Below are 22,008 nucleotides of genomic sequence, written 5' to 3' on the forward strand. Positions count from 1 at the left end.
ATTTTAATATATCTGTTGTAACTTCCTGAATCAGAATCGGTGGTACTCATCTCTAGAAATACTCAAGTACGAATTTGAATAACTTTTTGGAGATGTAGAATTCAGTAGGGGTCTTTTTTGTCCTTTTTTTTTTTTCTAACTTACCGCCTTTCTTAGTCTTTAATTGTGTCTGAGCTTCTGAATGATCACTATTGTTTGCTGTGCTTTTTATTCCTCATGAAAAGCCTTTAACTTGATTTCTTATGTTTCTTAGCAGTGGCACTATGTTTTCCTGACAGAAACATTTTTGCTGTCTGGCATATTGACTGTGTTATCTGCAATTGTTTTTAGGTCCCGTGCACTTTCTTGGCTCCTTTCCTAGGGCAGGTTTTCCCCAGTTGGACTTTCTACAGTCAGTGTGGCCTCTCACCATTTTCCTGTTTTTTATTAATTTTTGAGCAGAAGCCCTAAAGTAGAATCAAATCCTTGAGGTTTTAAGGGGACAAGTCTCGGTGAAATTGCCACCTTGCCGTCCTCAGTTTTTTGCCTGCAGCTGCACTAAAGCTCTGCTGAACACAACAGAGAGAGCAAAGGCAGCTTAAAACCAATTTTTCCATTTGTCTGGTTCCTGGGGCAACCAACCAGGCCTTGAAGATACTCCACATTAATAGGAAACACCCTCAGAAACCAGGTTTAGCTAATCCATGTCAGTCTCTACATCATAGAATCGTAGAATCATAGAACCATAGGGTTGGAAGGGACCTCTGGAGATCATCTAGTCCAACCCCCCTGCCACAGCAGGGTCACCTTAGAGTAAGTTGTACAGGAACGTGTCCAGGCAGGTTTTGAATGTCTCCAGAGAGGGAGACTCCACCACCTCTCTGGGCAGCCTGTTCCAGTGCTCTGCCACCCTCAAAGAAAAGAAGTTCCTCCTCATGTTTAGGTGGAACTTCCTATGCTCAAGTTTGTGCCCATTACCTCTTGTCCTGTCACTGGGCACTACTGAAAAGAGCCTGGCCCCATCCTCCTGACACCCATCCTTTAAGCATTTATAAGTGTTGATAAGATCCCCCCTCAGACGTCTTTTTTCCAGACTGAAGAGACCCAAATCCCTCAGCCTTTCTTCATAAGGGAGGTGTTCCAATCCCCTAATCATCTTGGTAGCCCTTTGCTGCACCCTCTCCAGCAGTTCCCTGTCCTTCTTGAACCGTGGAGCCCAGAACTGGACACAGTACTCCAGATGCGGCCTCACCAGGGCAGAGTAGAGGGGGAGGATGACCTCCCTTGACCTGCTGGCCACACTCTTCCTGATGCACCCCAGGATGCCATTGGCCTTCTTGGCCACAAGGGCACATTGCTGGCTCATGGTCATCCTGTTGTCCACCAGGACTCCTAGGTCTCTTTCAGCTGAGCTGCTCTCCAGCAGGTCAGCCCCCAACCTGTACTGGTGCATGGGGTTATTCCTCCCCAGGTGCAGCACCCTACACTTGCCCTTGTTGAATTTCATAAGGTTCCTCTCTGTCCAAATCTCCAACCTGTCCAGGTCTCTCTGTATGGTGGCACAGCCTTCTGGTGTGTCAGTCACCCCTCCCAGCTTTGTGTCATCCGCAAACTTGCTGAGGGTGCACTCTATCCCCTCATCCAGATCATTGATGAATATCAGCTGTAAGGCCTCTTTCTGTCATTCAGTGGTAGGGTATCCATGTGATCTGGCACCTGACTCTTGGACACAGACATGAATAAATTCAGTGGAGGCTCTGCTCACCTGCATTGCCATTTATGTTTCAAAGGTCAATAATTCTCTTCTTTAAAATACAGTGCTTTTGAGTGACCTTTCTGGCGATAGTAAATAAAGGTAGTTTAGAGAGGGATTGGTTTAGTACACTGTTTTGGAGTCTTTTTATTTTATTCTGACTCTGTTGTCTTGGCCATCACAAAAGGATATCAGGGTGGTACTTTGCCTACAACAACATGCACGAGTCCTGAAAATTCAGGACAAAACTTGTGTGTCTGCCCTAAAGTAATGAGTCTTCTGTCAAGTACCGCATCATGGATAATTGTTACTTAGGGCTTTTAAGTTCAGTAGGGTTGCTGGTAAACTTATTTCTTTAGCTAGTACTGTAGTGACACAGAAACTGAAACTTTCCATCTTGCCTTTTCTATAACTCTTTACCTATGCTTCAAATCTCAGATGGTGGACAGGTGTTGCCTTTGCAAGGGGCCACAGAGGTTGAAGATGACACTCTGCCCATGGATCATGATTGCTTACTAGCTTGAAATTACCACACCACCACTGTACTTGTTGAAAGAGCTGTGGAAGTGCTCTGTTTCTTACTCCAGGCAAAGCCATCTGGGTTGCCTTTGGCTGAAGGTCAGTGGAGGGCTCACACTGACTGAGGTAGGAAACGTCCATCCAGACAGAAACAAGTGGGGATAGGACCACCTTCAGCTTCCACAGCTAGAGGAAGAAGGCTTCTGTCATAGGTCTTCGCCAGCAGCAATCTTCCTTTCAATGAGACATCCTGGGGTAGATCAGATAGATAGCTACAAGCTTTTGTATTGTGTGTTTTCCTACGTGATGCTGTGGAGAACCGATTGAAATTCATATGCAAAAGAGTACCAGAAGCTGTCTGGTAACTGTACTTGCAGGAGCTTTCCACTGTCCTCCAAAACCTAGCCCTTTATTTGAGATTATTCTCCAGGCTGTTGATTAAATTTTTCAGAGCTGCAGTGTTCTTGGTGATGATTGCGTCAGGACCATCGGTTGTTATTTCCAGGTCCTCAATTTTCTTTTCAGCCTCCTGCCGTTTTAATTCCAAACCTTCAAGCTTCCTGTCCATGGAAACCATAGTAGCCTGGATTAGGTCCAACCTTCCAGAAATACGTACTGCATGCCTTATAAAGAAAGGAGATAATACTAGGTGGCCAAGGACCACAGCTCTAGACATTGCCAAACCAAAGGCAGGTAAGCAGGTAAGCCCTTTTAACGGGCTGAAAGCCGTGTATCAATATGCTGCCAGATGCCTCGCTGATCTTAATTTCCTCAAGGGCATGTTAAAATCACTGTCCATTCTCCAATGAAATTCATAGACGGCAGTGTTAAAATCGTCAATCACTTGGGTGATTGTGACCACTAGGTCATACCATATAGCACAACTGGAAAATATCTTTTCATACAGCTCCTGAAAGCAGATCCACAAATTCCTTTAAAAGGCATCTTAAATCAGCTGTATTTTTCATCATCTTAGTGAATTTGGTTGCTTTCTTAAAGCTGCACACCTAATCCCAGGCACTTGGTTTGGCATAATTTTTCCTGTGTTGCTGTACATCGTGGTCCTCCCTTCTCCATCCAGGGAGAAGGCTGTGCCTGCAGGAGTCAGTGGCACGGAGCCCGTGGCTGCTTCCTCCTTCCCAGGGCCCCAGGGAAGGGCACTCAGCAGGGAGGGTGAGCCCTCTCCTCCAGAACAGTGGTGGAGCCACAGCTGGGGTCAATTGCAGGCATGCTGGAGACCTCTTTTGCTTGTGGAAATGCTGTAATTATTCCAATCGGGGCAGGGGTGGTGAGATATTTTATCTCTGGATTTCTGCAAAAGCAAATGAGAACGTAAGATTCGCGTTAAGTGTCAGAGGCCAGCATTGAAGCCTTTTACAAAGGACTTCTCACTCCAGCCAAAGGAGGAACATGCCTTTTCTACAGCTCTTTGCTGTAATAGCTGTCTTGGCCAAAAGCGTAAAGAGGCCTAGTCCTTGACTTGATCCCTGGCTGACACAAAAGCTCTCACTGTGGATACACTTAGGACAAACCTTTACTTTTACTGAAACACTTTTCGCTTGCTGGATGAGGGAAGAGGCACCTCAGGAAAAAGCTGTGCCAGCAAATAACATGATTTTGCTGGTACGAATGAGGGCTGTGCTGGGAACACGCTGTCAGTACAGTTTGCTGGGACAGCTGCACCGGCAGAGCTCGCCTATTCTGGATACAGCCTTGTCTTCTGTTCCAGTTTGTCACGCGTGATTTATCTTTCTGTCACCTCTTCAGGTCCCCAGGCACCTCTCAGCGTAAAAAGAAATTAAAACACAATACAGATGAGTCTGCTCTGTATTGGAGTCTTGACCTTTAATATATCAGGTTTTCATATTGCAACTTTCCCAGCACATAGGCTGTCCTACAAGAACTGAGGTTGCTTTAGTGATCTGCAAAGGTCCCACCTCAGCCATGCTTCAGTTTTATTTGCTTCCACCTGCAAACTCTCAGGCTGCCCGAAATGCTCTTTGAGAGGAGACAAGGTTTTCAGATTGCCTGGGAGATCATAACCATGAACTCCATCAGTCCAATGAGGAAAAAAAATTATCACCAAAAATCAGAGAAAACAGCCTGGCAACCCAAGTGTCAGAAAGATTGCTTAATGTTTTGTCCTGGTACACCAGTTTAATTTTTATCAGACCTTGGGGTTTGTTTTTTTTCCACTTGGTGCTCTCATTACATTTTCCTTCCTTTATTAAAGAAAGCATTTGCATCTTGCTCGGTGCTTTTGTGGCAGCATTCCTCCTGAGCACACCAGTGTGTCGCTCCCGTGGCAGGTTCGCAGTCAGACTCCTTAGATCAATAAACCATCTTAGTTAGTTGTTGAGATACAAGATTGGAATTTTAAAAATCCACAATTGCACTTACAATACCACAGAGGCCCAAACCTGATGTAAATTTTAAGAGGCATCTGAAGAATTGCTCTATATTTCAGTCGTAAGGCTTTGCCAGCATTACCTTTTGACCAGATCACTGTTTGATTGGGTTTCAGTCTCATGTTTTTCTCTGCAACTATTGAAGGTGGGTTGTGGTTTGGTTTTTGTTTTGTTTTGGTTTTTTTTTTCCCCCAAGAGACAGACAACTGTGTCTTTAAAGAAACAAAACAACTGTGTCAACAGATGGGAGAGAAAATGCTGTGTCTGAAATAGTGCTAGGAATAAACCGTGTTAAAAATAGGTAGTCTTGCCACAACCGTTTCTTTGGCCAATGTGGAAATCCTTCTTTCCTATACTAGCGTGTTATCAAAACTGTACTAAAACCCTGCTAAAAAACCTGATAAATTAGTCTATAGAATGTTGCTAGAACAATAACTACCCTTCTCCTGCCTAATTGTAACAGCCGTGCTAGTAAAGGAGCAAGGCTAAGGAAGCGGCGCTGCCACAGGAGAGCTCGGAACAATTCCTGTGGCTGACCCCTGGCCAGCAGCATCTCAAACGCAGCTCTGGCACTTCTGGATATAGATTTTAATGATGTGACCCCCTCTCCACCCCCAGCAGTAGTAGGGCAACCAGGACACCAGAGGGTGTCAGAATTTTCGCCTTTCTTAGAAGCACCATTTCCCTCCTAGGTATGCAGAGAAATAATTTTCCTGTCCCACAAGCTATCTGGGGAGAACCCACGGCAGTTTTGCTAACAAGTTGTTTTTCTTTTTATAAAAAAAAAAAAAAGAAAACTCCTGCCCTCCCCAAAACTGGAACGCCAGCCGATCTACGCTTAAACGTGCTTGTTACTAGCAGAATTACAGCTGCAGTTTAGACATTGCGTTTCTGCTTTCCATCTGTTGTCTCGCTTATTTTTGCCGTCTGTCTCCTTGCTTTCAATTGTCTCTTCTGTGTCTCAGTTTATCCAATTTCCAGGGCTGGCCAGCCATTTCAGCATTATCGCTGGCCTAATGGCTGTAAGGAGAGCAGAGAAGCTCTTTGCTAAACGATTTTATTTTTTTTCCACAATGCCTCTGCGCTTTGTTTGGTCGGTTTTTGTTTGTGCTTGGTGCTCCCTGTTGTGTCATCTGGGAAGAGAGGAGATGTTTGCATAATGCGTTATTTTGCCGGAGTTGTTGGATTTCTGCTAACAGTTCTACTCCACAGCTCGCAGCGCCTCTGGGGCAGGGACAGATTGTAATCTCAGACAGAGCAGGGATCAGAGGGTTGTCCCCTGTCCCCCGCAGCCGGGAGGAGCTGGAGAACAGGTAGAGCCTGGCCTGCAGCGCTCCCCTCCCCACGTCCCCCCCAGCCGTCAGCCGGGGGGAACCCGCTTGGGAAGAAGCAGCCCGGGGTAGCCGAAGCTAATTTAGGGCAGCCCCGCGGCGTTTGTGATTGATTGATTCCTGATCTCTGAGACGAAACGCGAAGGTAGATAAGGCCCCTCCATCTGGGGCAGAGGCAGGCGCGCGGTGCAGCCGGCTGCCGAGCGTCAGTTCCCCGTGACCGGTTCCAACCCCGCTGTTCGCAACAGGCTTTTCCTTTCCCACTCGTCTGCAGTCGAGGAATGCTCCCGGGGATCCGTGCTTGCCTGGACGTTGTCTCTGTTAGATTAATGTTGTTTGCTAAGACTAAAGGAAATTTAAAGGAAAGGAAAAGGTTTCAGATGACTTTAGAGGCTGCCCAGCTACGTCAGTGCATCAAGGAAAGAGCTGCATTCCTTACTGAAGCGGTGTGTATGTTGTCCCTACTCTTCCCTCATTCCCACGGGAGGGAAATTGAAACCGAGGAGTTAAAATGCCCATTATTTTCTGCTCTTCTTCCAGTGGATAAGAAAGCTCCCAGTTCACTCTCTGAAAAGGCTCAGAGGCGCTCATCAGCAATTCTGGACGTATGGGATTTCCTATGCTAGCTTCTCACCTCATCTTTTCTGTGTTATCTCCTTCCGCCTCTCTGGTCCCCTGCAATCCATGGGTAGCATGTCTGTATAGCTGTGTCCACTCCAAGGACACGTCCCATGGCTTTTTTTTAATTTGTTTTTGCTTAACCAATCTATGGATGAGTCAAAAATGCTAGTACCTTAGATGCTTAATTTGCAGTTTGATTAACAGCTGAATTCTACCGTCTTCCAGCATGATGAGCTCTGAAGGAAATCAAGGGAAGTTTTGTGCAACATCCTCAGCCTGTGAAAAACCCATATTCAGAAAGATGCACGCTACGTATTCACTTTTGGCTTGAGCACATGCTTTGCTTTGCTGAATTGGCTTTACTGATTAGAGATGGAATTAAGCATATGCTTAAACGACTTGCTTAGCTGTGACTGAGCTTGCATAATTTGTCTGCTGGAGCTTTCCTGTTGAATTCGGTGAGACTAGACTCAGGCCGCAGTGACGGAGAGGTGATGCAGTTGTAATCGGCAGGATATGCCAATTAAAACTTATTGCCTTTCTATTGTAAAATGAGGGTTTGCTTTCTCATTACTGCCAGTTACAAATTATGGTTGTGAATTGTGGTCAAATAAATATGATTTCACGGGACAAGTATAGCAAAATGGTTTTGCTTCAGCTATACAATATATAGCTAAAAGCTCTCCTGTAGCTGTATCCAGGCTAACTGCTTGCTGTTGCACTGCCTTATTTTTCAGACTGTTTCATTCTTGTGTTGGACACCAAAATCATTAGAAAACATTCACTGGCAGCGTTTAATAGCATATATTTAGAACATGAAATAAAGAAACCAGACATTGGTGATGCACCACTTATCTCTTAGTAATTTGTTTAACTCCACTCCTCCACACATGCAAGAGAATAAAATAGAAGTTGTTAAAATAAAAGTGATTTTAAAAAAATCTTCATATTGATGACCATTTGGGTGTTTTTTTCCTTTAACGTACCAGCTCATTTTCTGAGAGTCAATGGTGATTGCAGAAGGTGAAAAATTGCAAACAAAACTAAGGAGAAGTTCAAGTTAGCTGTGGAGCCAAAAGTGTGATTCAGGAGCTGAAAATATCTCTGCGCTTCATGCATCAAACTCAAACGCTGTGCTTCGGCAACGCCCCCTGGATTAGAAGCGGAGTTTGAGGTCATTCCTCCTCCAGCCTGCCATGTATGGGTAGGGCCCACGCTCATGACAAATTACTGACTTACTGAGCACACACCAAGAGCAGAGTGACATCAGTGCAGAGGGATCGTGCCTCACCGAGGAGGACCAAAGACTCCACGGCTGCCTTCCTCTTGTCTGTCTTTAGACCTGGAGGACCAGCGTGGAGGTACTGGGAAGGAGGGCACTTTGAACAGTCCCTTTCTAGATGTGGCAGTAACAAGGGACGGTGAGGTAGACCACTCATCTCCTTGTAAAGAGCTCACACAGCGTCCAGCAGAAGTGCTAACAAAGTGTGCGGTCAGAGGTGTTTTGGTGGCCCATTCGGATTTTTAAGACAGTCAGCTGCCAGTGATTGTGCTTCATTGTGGCTGCCGACCTGAAACGACAGTAGTGTATCCTGTGCTGTACAAGTTGTTTTTGCAACCAGGAGCATAGTGTCAGGGACCGAGCTCAGCTTGCCTGGTGTAAATCCAGAGCGCCTTGAATGAAGTCTGTGCTTTGACTTAGCACCAGCCTCACTGAGGTCTTAGCTTTATTTTATAGAGAACGTTGGCTTAGATTTTGCGGGTAACAACAACCAAAACTATGTAAACAGACCCCAAGTCCTTAGATTATTTTCCCTGCTGACAAATTTCTGTTGTTCCCAGGCATCACACTTCACTCCTTGTGTCCTGCACGTCTGACTTGTTGCCATTTTCTCAGGGGCAAGTTAGTGTTCATCGGTAGATGAACACACTCAGATTGTCCAGTGCTGCTGCCATCGCTCTGCCATGGGCTTGAACTTGCGATGGTCTTTCCATGGAGATGGAGATGATTTTGACAGCTCAAGTCATTGTCATGGGCTTGTAGGACACCTGCCACACTGCAGCCTGCCTGCTTGGTGGCTACGAGTGGCTCTGCCTCAGTTTCTTCACTGTGTGCCTGGCTGGTTTGGTTTTTCCCAATGAAGGGTGTCACAGCAGGGTAGTCATTCAAAGAAGGAAGGAGAGCCTCCTTCGGTGTAGGAGGTTCCTCATGATGATTTTGCTGAAGCCTGTTTGGATTGCGTAGAGCGTGAGCTTTACCTGGAATCCTATCTTGGGCTCGGCTGAGGCCTGATGTTTTCGCCTTCTCTGCCCACTCTTGGAGGATCGCCAGATGCACTCACATCTTGCTGCCAGCCGCCTGCACAAACAGCCCTCTTCTCTTGGCAGCAGCAGGCTGGGCAAAAGAGTTGAGCAACGTGGGTATATGACCACTGTGTCAATTGTCAGCCTGACCATTGTCTAAAAGCATCAAGCCTGGTTAGCGAGGGCACTGATCTCAGCTGGCAGTGTCTAAACTGTTATTTGCAGTGAGGTTATGGACCTATACTTAGGGGGATGTGCTCTTGCTAATTTAGCTCCTGGCTGAAGTGAAAAAAAAGTAACCCAAAATCATAGTTCCAGCGGTGGCAGCAAAATAAGATCCTGCGCAGAGTGGGCTCTAGGGATAGAGGAGATAATGTAGGGAGGATCTAAGGAAGAAATGATGTGCTTGATTTTAATAAAGTGAATCAACTATGCGTAAAGTAAACAAAAAAAGTTCATAGGTGATGTTCCAAAAGTCATTTATTTGTCATGATACATCATTTAGGTAAATTTTGTTCTGATTGCTAACTTTCTGCAGAGCCTGAGAGACAATAAAACCAGCTCTGCTAACATACACGCGTGTTAGTAAATATGGCTATTTTTATTTATATTGTATGAATACATACACACATATGCATACATACAGACATATATTTAGGTACATACACACGTGTATGTATGCATATAAATTCATGCATGTATACATTTCAACAAATTAAAATTTTACAGAGATTTCTTGGTGCTCTTTGTGTGTGGATCTGCAACATGGTGCTAGCATGCAGGATACCAAAATGAAGAAAAGCTGTCAATAAACAAAATTTAAATGGACTATCACACTCCTATTGAGAAAAATGTGGAGGGGTTGGGAAAAGCAGTATTGAAAAATAAATTAGGCTTCAAATGTCTTTCTGCTTTAGTAATAAAGACGAAGATGTTTACAGCATAGAGACATTTGATTCAAAAAATAAATTATATCCCTTTAACTTTGGAGGTAGATCAAGATTTGATCCATTAATTTCATCAAAACTGCTTGTAGGAAAGTGTATTTCTGCAGTATCGAGAGCTGCCAGAATGACCTGGAATTAAGAGGGCAAAGGTAGAGACACTGTAAGTATTTTAATTCATCTATTCACAGATGATTTGTGTGAACGCATTAAGAACACCAGTAAAGTAATGGGAATAATTTTCTTCCACTTTTTCCAAATTCAATTGCATACGGTATGATTGCATTTGATCAGGACATGAACGTCATTTCTCAGATGATTGTGTTCTGCCATTGATCACATGAAGTCAATTTAAAGTATGACATTGCTTTTACCCTCCTCAAGTAGGAAGACATTTTTGCTTCTAGTCTTGGCTGCTGTAGCTATCAAATTGTGTGTATAATAAATTGTGCTTTGTTTAGAGAGCGATAACTGTAAAATATTGCCCATTGAGAGAAAAAGTACTGAGATTGAGATTGATGCCTGGAGCTTAATGCATCATAGCTGCAATCAAGCAAATTTTAGACTTCTTACTTCTCCCATTACAGACTGTAATTCACAGAGTTCTCCAGACTTTCTGTGTTTGAAAAGGAGAAAGGGGACAAAGAGAGCATTAGAAAATCCACACAGGTTCACAGTCTCTACATACTACAGTGCAGAAGCTTGCATGGTCAATTCATTGTATTTAGTAAGAAAACATCTATAAAGGGGGTTTTGAACCCATGGAGAAGTGGGAGATTTGCATATAGCCTCACTGCTTTGCGTTACCAGCCATGAATTCAAGCCCTTGGGTGGTACGCTACAGAAATGTGCACATTTTTCTACCGGCGTTGCCTGGCTCTTCTTTGATAGACACTATCCTGTACAATCCTGGAACCTGGCTGCAATTTGAATGGCACCTGGCTTTCTTACAGACCTGGTCAAACTGAGGCTTTAGGTAAATTCCCAAACCATGGTAGGGTCCATGCTGGAACGCTATCTGCTACAAGCCAGTTAAGGACTAACACGGGCCTGGCTTTATTTGCCTTTTTTACTCTTGAGGCAATTTTGTCCATTTATTGTGCTATTTCAGAACCTTTGAATAGTCTGCAATAAAAAAATATGTATTATCCAGTTGCTTTCTTTAAACTTCGGTTTCTGATTAAAATACACATGAGATTTCTGATATTTTATTACCTCGTAAAGTGCACAGGAACCTCCCTGTTACCCCCCTACCCCCAACTGACCTTACAGTGTTGGTGTAACAGATATATAAGGCAAAACAAAGTCCTCCTTCTTGTTGATCCATGAAATGAATTAATCTTTATGGTCAGATGATGCCGATGCCTACAGCTCCATTTTTATTTCACCACTGATGGTGTAGATTTACAATTACAAAATGATTAGGGGAGTTGCCAAGGGAGAAGCCAGCAGTCTTTCGAAAGCAGATGGTGTAAGAGTCATTATCAGAGCACTTCTGCCTGCGTGTTTCCAGGTCCCCCGTAAAAGGTTAATCCCCAAGTGTCCAAGATACAAAGTTCAAATTGAAGAAAAAACCTCTTCCAAGCAGTAAGACATGCCGTGCTTCTCATCCTCCCGTTTCCCTTCTCATGTGCTTTTTTCATCTTAGTCTCCATGGCTGGCAAACAACTGCAGGAGGTGAGGAGAGTCATGACCAGATACGACCGAATACCAGCAAAGGCTCAGCAGCGGTGGTCGCACCGCGCTCTGTCTTTGGTGGGCAGTCGTCGAAGGCGCGCTCGTTTACTTTTGCTGCCAAAGAACCAAGGATTGCACAAATTCTACTAACGCGGTGATAAAAGCAAATTAAAAGTTCCTGGGTTTAGTATCTCAACAATGCCTCTGGGAGCTTTAATTGGGCAGTAAAATCCTGTTTGATGGCACACACATTATCTGGGGTTGTTAAGAGACTCCGCAGGTTGGCCGTTCCCTCAGACCACGTCCTGTTCGCCAGCGCCAGCGCTGCTGTAAGGTGGCAGGTTAGTAAGGAGATGCAGTAGTGCTGCCTAGGCAAAATCTTGCTGTCCTTAACCAGATCTTGCTCTGGATAATATTTTGCCTAACTGTAAGTAACGATTAGGCTTCTTAAAGACTTACAAACTGATCCAGCCTTCAATGGAATCAGGGGGAGCCTTTCACACTTGGATCAGAGGCTGAAGTATCCTTTGAGGAACGCTGCTGAAGACAGTGAGGTTACCACAGTGTGAGGGAAGACGCTGGCTCCCATTAGTTAAGAGCTAAAAAAGAAATTAGGGAAAATGGCATGTAGTGTTCCTCATGGATTTCAGTTTAAATACTCTTTATGAAGCCGGAGCAGCAGCAGTGTGATTTTGCTTCATAAATGACATCTTTCACTTACAGCTTCATTCTCTTTTCATGAAAGTCCCCTCTGCTCCTGCCAGGGCACTGTTCAGAGGATTTAGTGTAAATGGGAATAAAGAACCTTGGTTTTGGGTTGTGGATTAGATAAACCGATTCACAATGCACATTAATTAAAAATAACTGCGCATGTGTAGCCAGCGCCACTGAAGCCAGTTAGGCCTGTAAGAGCAGAGGGTGACCTGTGTGGGGGCTGGAAGGTATCCATGCCACTCCAGGGAGAGGATGCTACAATCCAGAGCACCCCTAGGTCCTGCTGAAGGATGGGGGAATAAGGACTCATGACTTCTTTATTGCTTTGCATTGTTTTTTGACTGGAACTTTTCTCAGGCCAGTTGTAAAAATAGCGAGTGAAATACTGGCCCTGCTAAAAACAGAGTTTTGCCCTTGAGTCCAGCTGTGCCAAGGTTTCACCCACAGATTAAAACCGTATTGGGCCCTGTCTGTTCAAAGGTTCAAAAGTGGTTCCTGGCTCCACATCCAGATCATTTCCTAGAAAGTTTTATATTGATGTGATAAAGTTTCAGGGTCTGGAGCCAGAGCATATGTTATTTTATATACTCAGATGCCTATATAGACCACTGTTGACATTGCCGGTCAGTAACACATTACCATTTGCTATTTGTTTTTGTAGCTGATAGCAAACATTACAGGGGAAAAAAAAAGCATAAGCATATGCGTTTTATTGCTAACTGGTTCCAGGCCTGCTTTGCCCTTCACCTTTTGGCACCCCGTTTACACCAGTTCACATCCCCACTCTGCTAGAGGTGGAGGTGCCACACGTCGCCCACCCCATGCTGGAGAGGCTTTGCCCTGTGTGGGGGGCAGCGTGGGCAGCCGTACCACTTGCTGGAAGCAGAGGGGGGTTTGCTGTTGGCTTCAGTGCCACTATGGTCAGGCCATGGGCAAGGATCTGCAAGTCCAGTGTGCTACGTTTGAGATTTTCCTGTCCAGGTCCTCTAGCATGCTCCTCTGCCATGACATTTGTAAACCCTTGAGGAGCAGGTACCTTCTCCTGCTGCAGTGACCCGACTGCCCTGAGATGGTGGCCAGCCAGGGCTCAGCATCACAGCCAGGACAGACAGCAGGAGAAGGGGTGAGATGAGCTGCACTTCTTGTGGGGACCCTGTGCTCCCCTGGGGTGCTGCCCTGTCCAGGAGCATATCCACCCTGGGATGCCCACACTCATCCCCCATCCCTGTCACGTCACCTGGGGTGGCATCTCACGTGTGGGCGTTCAAGGACACAGGGAAGCCTGAAAGAAAGTGCCCTGGGCAAAATTCATGCTGTGGTTGTCTGTGTGTTCACAACGGTCCTCAACAAAATCAGAATAGCCAGGCCCGTTGGAGTGTGTGGTCACTAGAAGATCACTGAAGGTTTCTTGTCTCAGTATTAATGAGGTGGGCATTTCAGTCAGCTCCATTATGTGCAAATTAGATATGAGTCTCCAGTTCACGGTGCATTGCCTGTATGCCCTGATTAAGGGTAGCCTCTATGTATTCAATAACCCCCTCCCTGCAGGTGTAAATGGGGCAGCCTGTAGCTGCCTAACGCATCTAACACATTAACGAACGCATCTCCTGGTGCTCTGTGCCTCGGACGCACAGACATACATACAAGCCTGCATACATGCCTACAGCAGGTCTTTTGTGTACAGAAAGTGCCTTTTTGTGGTCTTTCCCAGAGTACCATCACGTGTAAAGAGACATACAGAGTTTATGAATGATTTTCACAGTGTACTAATAATTTATTTTCTAAAACAGACTAGCATCATTTGGTAAGGGAATTTTTAGAGGTGATCTCACTTTTAAAGCACAGCGCTAGACAGGAAAGAAGCAGAATGAAAAACAATTGCACTGCTCTGATTTAATAACAGGAAAGCATTTGCATTTAATTAGAAAATATGTGTTCTTAAATTCTGATTTGGGCATGATCTTTTCAAAATTAGGCAGAAATTAGGATGAAAACCTGGAACTGAAAGCCCTAAAGGTAAATAGACTATAAAAGCACTTCTGTGCTTTGTGTGTTTACACTGCTAGTTGTATACATCATGTTTGAAAATACATCATTGTATGCACCTTTTGGTCTTCTTTGTCTATTGTTTTCACCTCAGAATATATTAGTTGGTGTGTATTCTAGCCCCACAGCAAGTTGGAAACCACAGGACAGCTACTGAATGCTGGTGCCCCATTGCTCTGAGGGAAAAAGTCCTGAGTAGCAAGAAGAACTGTGACTGAATCTCTGAAGTTCTTACACGTATTGATGTAGCCAACACCGTAATGTCATTTAGGTTATAAAATCAAACAGCAGGCTGAATCGGCCACAATCCTTAAAAATCTTTCATATTGGTTTTCCAAATAGGTGGAGGAGAGAGTCAACAGCCATATTCACTGGAGTGGTGAACCAAATTGCCTTGACTGGAACCATTACTCACTTGCACCTTTGACGGCGGCAGCCAGGTAGGAGAGCAAAGAAAGGATGGGTTTGAGTGACCTGAGGGAGCGGGCCCTAGTGAATCGTTTTTCATTCTCAGAAGGCTTCACGTGGAAGTCACTCACTTTTAAATGCTGATTGCATGTCCTTTCGTTACAACTGAAGTCAGCTCTTGCTGAAATCAGAGGCATTTCTCTTTGGGGACAGGTCATGTTTTTGTTCATTTGGAAGTGCTGCCTTTGCTTTTCCACATATTTGGTTTGCTGCTTTCCCTTCTCTATGCAGTTCTTGCACCAAGCATCCAGAAAGCACACTTTTTGAACCAAATAAACCAAAAAATGTACTTGTAAAAATACAAGAAGAAATGGGGTTTTGAGATCTGAAGTGGTTCTTTTTTACATTTTTAAATTGTCCTAAAGTATAAGTTGGTGATTTCTGCTTGACTGTCTTGCTATTTCAAGTGCACCATTGACAATACTGTCAAGGTTTATTTTTTTCCTCTGGACTTGAACACTTCTGGCACATAGAAACTGCAGTTATGAAAGTGCTGACACTGTAGTATAATGACACCCAAACTACCTTAAAGTTAGTGGATCCCCAACAGCAGTCTTACTATGGCATCAGATGGTTCAGAAGCCAGTTTATCTTGTCAAGAAAAGGTCCATTTTCAGCTACTCATTGCAGTTCCATGTTTATTTGGGTTGGGAGTCCCTGGTTGGACAGGTTTCACTTTGTCTCAAAAACTGTGCCTGGGTGCAGTACAGACAGAGTTACTTTTGTTGCTGTAGGAGACCTGAGGCACTGAGAAGCTCCTCTTCTCTAATCTTCTCTGTACGGGCACATCCTTGATGCACAGAGAATTGTTAGCCCTCAGAATCTAATGAGACTGGCTTGAAATAGTGAAAAGTTAAGAAAAAGTTTGATCCTTCTTATTGGCCTTCTATTTTTTTCTTAATTATCCAATATTTATCTGCAACCATAAGTGCTAGACATGTAAAGAGTACACTGGAGATTCCCTCCCGCAGGAGAAGGCATTCAAAGAAAACGCAGAATATATTTTGAGATAAAACCCCCAGGTTTTTCAGAGCTATGTAAATGGTGTTGGACCGATGTTTCATTCTACATATGAATTGACAGAAAGAATGGAGGGGGTTAAATCGAGATGGGCTATCCCTTGAACCTTTGCTCAAACCTGGAACTGATCCCACATATTCTGCAGGCCAGGGTGGTGCTATATGGGACGTCTCTTCTTATGGATCCATCTCCAGGCCCCTGCAGTGGAAGCTGTGTGTGTCTGCGTTGTACTCTTTTCCCTCTGCAGTCTCCGCGAGCTAACCGAGATCTTTCCGTGCAGCCCGGGCTCAGAGCTGGGTGGGTGAGAGGGGTGCAAGCTGATGGCTGTCGGCAGGGGTGTTACCAACAAACATGTCGGGGAAAAAGAAGGCATCATCCCTGCCAGAGGTCCTGTGGAATTTATGTTGAAAGTTCAACAGGAAAACAAACTGTCGTCCTCATGCACCCCTGAGCTCTGTTGCCAGTTTGGGAAGCATTAACAGTGTGTGAAATTTATAAGCAGGAGTAATGGAATACTTCTGCAGTACAGAAACCTAGCCACGTTCTGACTCACCAGGCAGGATTTAAGTGGAAAACTGAGAACTTTGGTACACAAGAGTGTGGCGGCCATCCTCTGAAATGGGGTTTTAGCATAAATTTTTCAGGTTTCATTAGCGTGCAACTTAATGGTACTTCTGTGCATTGGGCCCTTATTGCTGTGGCTCTTTTCGTACGCTGAGAACTCTCCGTGATAATGTGTCAGCCAAGTAATGGTACACTTTACTTTTTTGTTTGGAACAACTGAATTTTAGAATTGATGCTCTCAATTAACGTAGTTCAGACCAGTGTTATTGTAACTATGATAATATGTGTCGCTACCTTGTGTGCTAAGGATATTAAAGCAAGCACTTAATACTGGTAGGGTAGTAAATATGCTGTGTGAGCTAATAAAAGGCTCCCATTAAGAAACTGAACCCTACTAGTGTCTACTTTACAGGTGAAAGCTTGCAGTCTGATTCCACTGCTAGATATGGGGTGATAGGAAGGCACATTTTCTCTGGAGACGGGAGCATGCAATGCTGCCAAACCAGCAGTCCCAGGCGCCCTGCAGGGAATGATTCTTGCAGCAGAGCGAGGTTGCACAAGCTGTGGTGCGGAGGACTAGCTGCTTTGCGTGAGCCCAGAATCCTTTGAAGATACTGGTCCCGATTCTCTACCGCCTGAAACCTTTTGCTATTTATACCTGGGTGAAGTGAATGCCGAGCGAGCATAAAATGCCACTACCCTAGTGCTAAAGGAGCTGTTATCCACTTTGCCCAAATCGAAATGACTATGCAAAGGGTGAAGCAAGTTCAAGGTCTCTCTTTTTGTTATGACATTGCCCCTAGATCCTGCTGACGGTGTGAACAGGAGGCGGCTGTGTCTTCGTGGCAGTTTGAGCTCAAGATGTGCAAACTCGGGGCGGAAGTGGGGGGGAAGCAAGAGCACTCATTTCTTGTCCCGCTATTAGTCAGAGAGGGGGAGAAAACATGTTTCTTCTTCCACCTCCAGGAGGTGGCCGAGCAGGGTGGCGGGATGACAGTCATTTGCTAATTCTCCGCCAGCCTGGAGGAGGATGGCGGGCGGGGGCGGGGGGGGGGGGGGAAGAAGGAGACTCGAAAACATCCAGAGGAGGCAGAAATGGGCGCTGCGACTACCAGGTCTCCCAGTTCCCGGGGCACGAAACGCCGCCGTGCCCGAGCGGCGCTGCCCGCAGCGCCCGGGCACCAGCGGGGCTGCCGGCTGCGCGGGGGCGCGCCTGCGGGGCGGCGGCGGCAGCAGCGGTCGCCGGGGGCCGGTGCCGGTGGAGATGGATGTGGAAGAAAAAAGCCTCCGCCTGCCGCAGCTGCCCCCTGCCAGCCCTTGTCCCCTCGGGAAGCGGCGACAGCCTTTTGCGGGCGAGGAGGTGCACTCGCCGTGCAGCATTTATCTTCTGATTCTGTTTATTTCGCATCTCCCCCCCACCAGCCCCCAGAAATAAAAATCAGGACATATTTAGTGAAATCTAACAGTTTAACTTCGTGTTTTCCCCATACACAAGATGTGCTTGGGGCATCTCCCATGCAGCGGCAGACAGCTATGTGATAGCCGGCAGCGCATTTACATGCCATATATTGGAAGGACGCGGTCCTTGAAATCCTCTGGCACCGCAAGCTACTGCTTTCAAACTAGAACAGAGACAGATAAGGGTATCGTGAAGGAGAAATTCGGCATGGCGTATTATAAAATTGAATCCTTAAAAAAACTTGATACTTTTGGCAGTATTTCATATCTTGTAACTAGAACCCATATATATTTATGCGTATTTTAAGTAGACTATAGTGTACTGCAATTTCTGCTATCTAAGCAAGTATCTCGGTAGAGTAATTTAAAAACAGACCTTTCTTTTTTGTAGCCAGCACTGCACCGATTAAAGAGCGATGCTGGCCTGTGTGAGGCATTCTGGGCCAGGTTCTGTAGGTACAGCTGCTGAAGGCACCGAGGATGCTCAGTGCACCCTGACCTAGCGCAGGGTGAGGCCATCAGTGGCCGGCTCCTACTGAGCAGTGCTGCACAGGGATTCTGTGCTGGAGCGCATGCTGCTGTGGAAGGGACCTGTTTAAAAAGCAAGAAATGCAAATCGCTTTGAATTACAGGCAGCAGGAAGGGTTCTCTCTCTGTAGTACCTGGATAAACCTCTATTTATGTGGAGGTTTATGTGTATCATTCCTGTGAGTAACCTACCTTTTGTTAAGGGTAAGATGTGGTAACGGTATCAACACCGAACCACGCTTGATGGGATTCATTTTATGTAACTTCCAATACATGTATATACCTATTTGCATCTACATTTCCCTCTGTCTCAAAATATCGTAAGGTTACATATTCAAGACTTAAAGCTTCAATGAAGACATAGAGTGAACAATTGCAATTTTAAATCCGCCAGTGACATATATGCAGAATTATTGTAACATGCCATGCTGTAGTAGAGCTAAATTAAATATTTCAAAATAGAAACAAGAAACTGTAGCATTTAGAATCATAGAATCATAGAATTGCCTAGGTTGGAAGGGACCTTTCAGTTCAAGTCCAACCATCAATCCAATGCTGAAAAAACCCACCACTAAACCATGTCCCTCGGCACCACGTCTGCCCATCCTTTAAATACCTCCAGGGATGGCGATTCCACCACTTCCCTGAGCAGCCTGTTCCAATGCTTGACAACCCTTTTGGTGTAGAAATTTTCCTAATACCCAGTCTAAACCTCCCCTGGTGCAACTTGAGGCCATTTCCTCTTCTTCTATCACCTGTTACTTGGGAGAAGAGACCGACCCCCACCTCGCTACAACCTCTTTTGTCGGTCTTTAAAAGTAATCCTGTGAACCTTGCTTTTTGTTGCCGTGTACTTATCAGAAATTTGAAGAATTTACGTTTTTGAAAAACTACATAATATCCAGTGCTCTGTGCAAATCCGTGTGAGTGGAGTCTCTTGCTCGCTGACGCTTCGCTAAAAAGTTCCGAGACTGCAAAGTTTCAGCCAGCTGGGAATCTCAGCTCCACGCTAGCAGTTATCTCCAGATGGCTGCACTCCTGTACCAAGTCTTCTAGCATCTCCGTGGTTGCATGTTTGGAATGATGATGTATACTGTTCCACTTGGTTTTGCCAGAAAACGTAGAGGGCATTGTATGATAAGCTTTGGCACATGGTATAGCTCAAAGAAAGGGTGAGAGAGAGAGTGTGGGGAGAGAAAAGGGGAAAGAAAAGAGTAGGACGGGAGAGGAAAGGAGTAAGAAAATGCAGCAAGAAGAGTTTATGTCAGTGTAATGAATTCAGTCTGACTGGCAAATACAATTTGACTGCAAGTTGTGAATTTCATTGAATTTGATCCAAGAAAGACACAGCTGAGCAATCTGCAGGAAGCAATCTTTTCCTAGAAGTATGCAGCTCCAAACTGTACAAATTCTTCCACCGGTCGTAAAATGTCTGTGCGCCTCTGAACCTGTGTAAGTGGATACTTTTGAAGAGAAAGCAGTGTATTGAGACAGTCAGCTAAAGAATAACAAAAAACATCACTGAATGTAGAGTTTTGAAAGAAGAAAACCTATATGATTTGAAGCCTATATAATTGAATTGGCCAATAAAGCCCTGGTGATAAGGACAGTTAATCATTTCTGGTGCAGCTGTTTCCTGACATTTCTGCAAAATGTTGTGGAAAAATTAATGAAGGTTCGTTCAGTAATGGTTTCAAGCTTGGCTAGTGGAAAATATGACAGTATTTCCATCGTCAATTAAGAACAAGCAAGGCTTTTTTTCTTTTTTTTTTTCTGTAGGGGAAGTGGTATGCAGTTTGTACTGCACAGGAAACTGTAGACTTGAGAGCAGCTGTGTGATACTAACAGGTATGCAGAGAATATGGAGAAGAGCCTGGGCCCTCTTCTCTTATCACATGTGGTAGAGCTATCTCTGTTATATACTGGAATAGACAACTTACACTATCTAGCCCGCGGGGTTATTCCTTCGAGTGTCTGACTCTGAAAATAAATGCCTTTCTTGTCACTTCAATAGCAAAGCTTGTATCAATAAGATTTTCATCACGATTGTATTTTATTACTGTGATGCCCCAAAAGAATAACTCCTTTGGGTGGAGGGACGCAGGATTTCTTTTACCGATCTGTGAAACTCATGTCACTTGCAATTTGATCTCAGCGTGTGTGATTTTCACAGCCAGTCGGCGCGCCTTGGTGAGCACGTGTGGTTGCTGTGCTGCCCGGGTGCAGAGCAGCAGTAACCCTGCTCTCACTGCCTGGCCGCTTTGCGGTTTAGGGGTAGGGGCGACCACGTCGCCCTCCTGTGCCTCAGGGGCACGGGCCATACCTGTGTGCAAACTCGGTGTACGTGCCTACGCAGTGTTGCCGATAGCCGAGAGAGCATGCGGTTTAGAAACGTGAGCGTGGCCAAGGGCTTGTGTTCCCGCTGCAGGTCAGCGTAGCTGAAGGTCACTGTAGCAGCTGAGCGGTGGCCTTTGTCCACTCCTTCACCTTGTAGCCCGCAGCGCCTGGCAGGCGGCCAGCTGCCGACAGCCTCCTCAATGGCACCTTGGGGCTCCCTGCTCCTGCCACGGCTCTGCTGTGCTCCATCTTGGCTCAATGTGGGGAATGCTGGGTCCCCTCTACTGCTGGGTGGGCTACGTGGGACAGGAGGTGGTTGGGAAAGAGGCAAGGTCTACTCTTGACAGTAAGTTGTGAAGACCAGTCCCGTGCTGTCAGTAGAATTAACTTTTTTACTCACAGGGATCTACATTTTATTTTGTGTTAAAAATGCATTAACGTGGAAATACACAGAAATACTGGTACAGAAATACTGTAAATCACTGCAAATGTTTAGGTGAATGATTTAGGTGCTCGGTGCCTTGCTGGACTGTGAGGGGTTGTACAAGCCTGCCTGTTCTAATAGCTTTTTTCTTCCTCTGACTTTCTGAGATACTTTGAGCCCTGTGATAAACATGATTTTTAGCCTGCTTACACAGTATGATGATTCATGCTAAAGTCGTTGATAGAAAGAAGATGTGTTATAATTAATGGTTTACCCTTTTCTAATATCACTCTGTAAAGGAGACGCTTGGTGCTTCTCCTGCAAATTTAGAAGACCCTTAGCAAGCTCACTATAAATGTTTGTCTTACTCTCTGTAGTGTTAGCTGTGGAGTGTGTAGTTACTGACAGGTTTAAGCCAGTGTAAAACAATTAATAACAACGGAGTTACATCCATGATTTGTGATCATTCTCATAACCACACAAAAGTCAGCCCCAAGTTCTGGTGCAGTCTACCGTACCAGCAGACTGGTGCAGACTACTGCGAGGAGCTTCACTGAAGGCTCTCCCAAGCCTGCAGTCCCCAGTGCAGGTAAACCTGTTGCTGAAGTCAATGACAGCTTTACCAGTATCAGAGCATTAGGGACAGCTTATATATAAAAGCCTGTAATTAATCTTGATTTGGGACATTAAAAGATTAATCCTTCGAGCATCCCGTCTGTAACCACGTGCGTACCGCCGCTGCAGTCAATATATTGTCGTGCCGGCGGTGGGACCGCTTGTGTGCTGCAGGGTATGCATGGGAGCAAGGGAAAGATGAGGGCTCTGCTCTTGCAGTTTATCTGATGTGGGAAATCTGAGGGCACTGGGTCTGACATGAGCTGCTTTTAAACTTCTCAGCATGAGGGCTGTGCCT

The 22,008-nt window shown here is 45.2% G+C and overlaps 1 protein-coding gene across 6 annotated transcripts in view; it reads left to right on the forward strand.

Annotated features, from left to right (window-relative positions):
• HIVEP2 (HIVEP zinc finger 2) overlaps positions 1-22,008 on the forward strand; it is a 145,402-nt gene that overhangs the window by 75,115 nt on the left and 48,279 nt on the right. For 5 of the 6 annotated variants that reach the window (XM_063329445.1, XM_063329444.1, XM_063329442.1 and 2 more), the window contains one exon: positions 14,639-14,736. The exons of the other annotated variant lie outside the window; for it this stretch is intronic. The gene's annotated coding sequence lies outside the window, so the exon portion shown is untranslated. The remainder of the gene's footprint in view (positions 1-14,638; positions 14,737-22,008) is intronic. 6 annotated transcript variants of the gene reach the window in all.

The sequence above is a fragment of the Chroicocephalus ridibundus genome, chromosome 3 (assembly GCF_963924245.1).
Source record: "Chroicocephalus ridibundus chromosome 3, bChrRid1.1, whole genome shotgun sequence".
Classification (NCBI taxonomy): Eukaryota; Metazoa; Chordata; class Aves; order Charadriiformes; family Laridae; genus Chroicocephalus; species Chroicocephalus ridibundus.